The sequence below is a fragment of the Quercus suber genome, unplaced genomic scaffold, assembly GCF_002906115.3.
Source record: "Quercus suber isolate HL8 unplaced genomic scaffold, Cork oak 2.0 scaffold_1121, whole genome shotgun sequence".
NCBI classification, from domain to species: Eukaryota; Viridiplantae; Streptophyta; class Magnoliopsida; order Fagales; family Fagaceae; genus Quercus; species Quercus suber.
Genome location: NW_027070525.1, coordinates 50,940 through 57,001, shown reverse-complemented (window position 1 = coordinate 57,001; position 6,062 = coordinate 50,940). Strand labels below are relative to the sequence as shown.

The 6,062-nt window shown below is 36.2% G+C and overlaps 1 pseudogene; it reads right to left on the bottom strand.

Annotated features, from left to right (window-relative positions):
- Positions 1 to 1,894: 1,894 nt before the first annotated feature.
- Positions 1,895 to 5,212, bottom strand: LOC112000814 (G-type lectin S-receptor-like serine/threonine-protein kinase RKS1; annotated as a pseudogene).
- Between the last annotated feature and the right edge of the window lie 850 nt (positions 5,213 to 6,062).

Below are 6,062 nucleotides of genomic sequence, written 5' to 3'. Positions count from 1 at the left end.
AAGTTTGGTCCCCTTTGAAAATATAGGCCATGCTAAAATCTGATATTTTGGGGTTCATCTCACCATCTAGTAAAACATTGCTAGTTTTAAGATCCCTATGAATAATTCTTAATCTTGTGTCTTGATGAAGATACAAAATCCAACGAGTAATCCCAATGATAATTTCAAAGCGTTTGCACCAATTCAACAATGAACTTCTTGTAGGATCTACAACAAAATTTGTCTCTAGTGTGCTAAATATTTGATTTCAACAGTGTTGAAAAAAGTGGTTTTATGTACTTCAAATATATTCTTTGCATATATATAATAAAAGAAAATAAAACAAATGAGGAGAATATATTTTTAAAAAGAAGTGATACCAAAAATGAAGGTCTCCAAACTTTTGTTGGGCATGTAGACATAAATCAGCATCTTTTCTTCCTCCTCAATGCAACAACCAAAATTTTTGACAAGATTCCTATGTTGAATTTTTGCAATCAAGACAACTTCATTTTTTTAATTCTTCTATTCCTTGCCCTAAACTCTTTGATAGCCTTTTTACAGTTATTTGTTGTCCATCAGATAATAGACCCTATATTTATGATCCAAAATTAAGCATACTCGTAACTATTAATTTAAAAAATAAAAAAATAAATAAAAAATAAAAAAAAATAAAAAAAAGAAAGATTTTAATGCCTCTATCAGCTACTTCAGTATCACATGTCTTAGCTTATGAAACTCATTTTCCACCATTCACACCCACACAATAATGGAATATGAAATAGAGAAAATAAAATAAAATAAAATAAAATAAAAAATAAAAAGTGCAAGATATCAACAATGACAATATGAATTGTAACTGTACCTTAAAAACAGGGCCAAAACTACCTTGCCCAAGTTTGTTGGTTGGAGAGAAATTGTCAGTTGCAGCAACTATGCTACTTTGATTGAAAATCGATAAATAAGGATTTATACTACTGCCCTCAAGCTCGTACACCTCCAAAGAGCCTTTGGTACTGGTAAAGTTTAATGATTGATTGTGCAATTTTTATTGATTGTGCAATTTTCTCTTCACTCTACAGCATATTGATAAACATTGCTCACTATAATTTCGCAACTGAGGATTTATATAGCAAGGAGGACTAATCTAATGACTGTGCATGTGTGCGAGTCAACAATAAAAAGCAAGTGTTTATGTTACCTCAGAACCTAAATACCGGTACCCTCAGAGCAATCTCTGTGAATCAGGACCCTTCACACATCCCTCAGAACCATCTCTGTGATACCAACCCTTCGGAGACTTGGGTTCATACCCAGGCAAACACGTACACTCAAACCCATTATATTTGTCAGGATACTCCTGACCACATTTACTATATGCACCACAATGTCCATAGTTGTCACACCTGTATTGAGGTGCTGTCCAGAGTTCCTTCCATTGATAGTAGCATTCCTGTTTGCAACCCACACAACAGTTTGTTTTGTCACTTTGACAAACCAAATACCAAGATACTGATAGCTGGAGTTACCAGGGCTGAAGAAGCCTAAGGCAAAATTATTTTCTTTGCAAAATCGGAAGAAAAGAGTGCTCAGAATCAAAGACATGACCATTTTTTGGGGGAAAAATGTATTGATATGTGGTTTGGTAGAGGATTATGAAGTCTCCCTACCTACTAAAAGTGAAAAGACAGAGAGAGAACTTTATACAGCAACCATTTTTACTTTTTCCTCAACCTATGATTCAAAAGTCTTTATTCAACCATTACTGAATCTTATGGCAATGACCAGGTTTTGATTTTGATTTTTTTTTTTTTTTAATAATAATAATTTGATAGTTACAGCAATGGGGAGGGAGAATTTGAACCCCACTAATCAAGTTAAGGTGCATTCAGCCTAATAGCAACAATATAAGCAGTAACACAAACATACATATGTTCTTTATTACAAAAAGATTAAAATGTTATATTGTCTTACAAATCCTTACAGAAGCCATTTAGATGCAGCTAACTAGAAGCTTTTTTAGCGAGCTTCAACCTTAGTTATTGTCACGTCATTTATAGAATAAAATTCTCCCCCTTTCACTAATCCCAAATCATTGGTAGGTCTTCTAAAAATAAAAGCAGGTTGTTTAGGAGAGGGAAGAGTTGTTTCACTACTCAGCATGAGAAGAATTGCTAACATTGTTGGTCGATCCATTGCATTTTCTTGCACACATAAGAGCCCAATTTGAATGCATCTCAAGACTTCATGGGAAGCAAATGTCTCATTTATTGATGAATCAACTATATCCAAGGCTTTATCCTCTCTCCACAATTCCCAAACCTGTGTGGTTCATAGCATTATCCATAAGGGTTGTATTATAAAAGCAAATGGTAAACATTGTTGTGTTCTATTACTTACATGCCCTATTAAAGTTTGGGAAGTGTGATTCTGATAAGAATAATTGTTCCTCTTGCCACTTATGATCTCCAATAATATGACACCAAAACTAAAGACATCTGATTTGGTTGAAAATTTCCCAAAAATTACATACTCCGGTAACATATAGCCACTGCATGTGAACAATATTAAAGATAATGTTAAACTTTGTGTATGCCATTATTTTTTGTATGTCTAGCATGTGTTTGTTTGATACTTGCTATGTTCCGACAACTCTAGTTGTCTCATCTTGAATTTGATCCCCTTTGAATATACGGGCTATCCCAAAATCCGAAATTTTGGGGTTTAGCTCAGTGTCTAGTAAAACATTGCTGGTTTTAAGATCTCTATGAATAATTCTTAATCTTGAATCTTGATGAAGATACAAAATCCCACGCGCAATCTCAATGATGATTTCAAAGCGTTTCCTCCAATTCAACAATGAACTTCTTATTTGATCTACAATAAAAATTTTCACTAGTGTTTTATTTACTTCAAAAATATTCTTTGAACTTATATAATAAAGGAAAATAAGATCGATGAATGCAATAGATCTTTAGAAAGAAGTCATACCAAAAATGAAGGAGTCCAAGCTTTTGTTGGGCATGTACTCATAAATCAACATCTTTTCTTCCTCCTGAATGCAACAGCCAAAAAGCATGACAAGATTTCTATGTTGAAGTTTTNGGGGGGGGGGGGTGGGGTTGGGAATCATTATGAATTTTAACTGTACCTTAAAAACAGAACCAAAACCACCTTGCCCAAGTTTGTTGGCCAGAGAGAAATTGTCAGTAGCAGCAACTATGCAACTTAGATCAAAAATCAACAAATCTGGATGTCCACTACTGTCCTTAAGCTCATTGCCCTCCAAAGAGAAATCATTGGATTGATCGTGCAAGTTTCTCTTCACTGTCCTAAAGCATATTGGTAGACATTGCTCGCTATAATTTCGTAATTGACCATTTACCTCACGTGGAGGAGTAATGATATATATATGTGTGAGTCTGTGAGACAATACAATGGAAGCAATTTTGTTACCTTTTTTTTTTTCCTCTTCTTCATTAGCCACGTAAAGGCTATCAAGGATGCCAGAAACAATGGCACAGCAACAGACAATATTGTAATAACCAGTTTCCTCTTATTGCCAAGAAAACCTTTGGACATCTTAATGTAAGTAGCTGAACGAAAAAAAAAAAAAAAAAACAAACAAACAAACAAACAAACGGTGAGTCCACGGTCCAAGAACTGAGATAAGCAGAAGTGAAAGTATGCAAAAGAAATGCTAGCAACCAGAGAAGGCTACCTAACTCCTTTGCATCAACACGCACATTTAGATCCCACCCTTCGTATGAAACCTCCAAAATGTCCATCAATTCACCATACCATGCCAAGCAACGGGTCCCCATCCCGTCAATATTCGTGCTGATAAAAGCTGTGCACGAACAATTATTCAAGCATGCCTGCTCGCATTCTGAGCTACTCATGCTCATGTCCATCCAAGCTGCATTGAATGAATCAGGACCCTTCAAACGTGTCACCTTCACAAACCCATCTCCATTCCCACACATCGACAACCCAGACTTCTTCCTTACACAACCCTCAGAACCATCTCTGTGATACCAATCCATCGGAGACTTGGGTTCATACCCTGGCAAACACGTACACTCAAACTTACTAACATCGTCACTAGACTGCGGACCACATTTTCCATACGCACCACAGTGTCCATAGTTGTCACACCGGTATTTAGGTGCTGACCAGAATTCCTTCCACTGAAGATCACCATCATACCACATAAATTTCTGAAGCATTCCTGAGTTGTCAACCACTACTCTAGAAATGATGGAGGGGTCATCAAAAAAGTAGGCGTAAGATACCTCATCTTTGTTGTTAACAAAATCAATCTTAAAACCCATTGTTGAGACACTTGTTGATGAAGATAGTGATGATGTTTTCCATGGCCATGGATCTGACCGCCAATACAGGGTCGAACCATTATACAGGGCAACTTGTGGAGAGCCACAAGTAGGATTCATCTTATAGAAGTAGTCCCCAGTTCCAGGGTCATCTTGTGACTTCCAAGATGTCAAGAACCTGTCTAGCCCAATTATCCGATTCAACCCAAGCCTCATGTTTGGAAGCAAAGTGTCTGTAGGATGATCAAAGCTTTGCCATAACACCTTTTTGTTATTGCCCTGGATCAGTACCAGGTTTCCTGAATCTTGAAGCTGAGCAACACAGGAGGTTGTCCCCTGGACAGAAACATTTGTAGACCAAAGAAGACGGTTAAAACTGTCATGGAGGACAAGGTTTCCAAACTGGTTGATGGAGAGAACTCCAGAGGAATCATTGAGAGGATGATTCCTGTTTGCAACCCACACAACAGTTTGTTTTGTCACTTTGACAAACCAAATACCAAGATACTGATAGCTGGAGTTGCCAGGGCTGAAGAAGCCTAAGGCAAAATTATTTCCTTTGGAAACCAAAGATTGGTCATCCTTGATGAATTGGTCTGGTGTTAAGGTGTCAAGTGAAGTGCAAAATGGGAAGAAAAGAATGCTCAGAATGAAAGACGTGACCATTATTTTGTGGTATATGTGGTTTGGTTGAGGATTATGAAGTCTCCCTACCAAAAGGGGAAAGAGAGAGAGAGAGAGAGAGAGAGAGAGAATAATGAAGTCTACCTGAAAATGGCGCATTCAATTGGAAATTGCATCTTGTCAATAAGTCAGCTTACACAGTCATTAAGCATCACAATTCTACTTGAAAATGAAGGCATTTTTCAGAGAAGGTATTCTCCAATGAAGCTATTTTTCTACCTGAAAATGACTATCATATTAAATATAACAATACCTAATCTTGAATATCTGTCTTTATTTTAGAGCAACATGTTAAATATCATTGACTTTTAACGCACATTCCTTAATTTAAGATATAAAGAGTTATCAAGGCATATGGCCAAATATGTGTTAACCTTGAAGTCTTGAATTCCCGAGCTTTGTGCTGTCCTGCAGCTAACCTCTGTCCAGAAAAAACTCAGTGGCTTTCATAAATCAACCTATTACTAGTTGATTATGGCATTTATAAATTGGTACAGCCTATATAATCCACAAATGTCTTGAAGGAATTTAAAATATGACAAATAGGGAAAAGCCTCACGGGTCATAAATTTTAAAGTTTAGTCAGAAATATGAATTAAAGAATAGTGTGATTAGGTAGCCATAGAATTCCGTAGCCCTTGGGACCCACGGTGACTTTGACAGCATCAGCAAGCTCTTTCACACCCTTAAGCACAAGTAATAAGATTAAAACCGATTGTAGAATTCTATCTTCTATAAAAAAAATAAATAAATAAAATAAGACTAAAATGACTGTGTCTAAACCCCGAATTTTATATCTTTGGCCGCATAGTTTCTTCTCTAACTCAATCTATTACCAATCTAAATCACTGACACACAAAAACAAATAAATATACAAATCACATACACACAAAAAAAAACACAACACACATAGAAAAGTGTCGGACAACAATAGAGAGAGTACTCTCCAATAGACTCCCTACTGTGTGCCTAAAGTGAAAGTAATCTTAAAAACATGAGTCGAACTTAGAATCACACATTGAGTACCTAAAATCCTGACTTTTATGGGAAATTGTTACTTTTAAA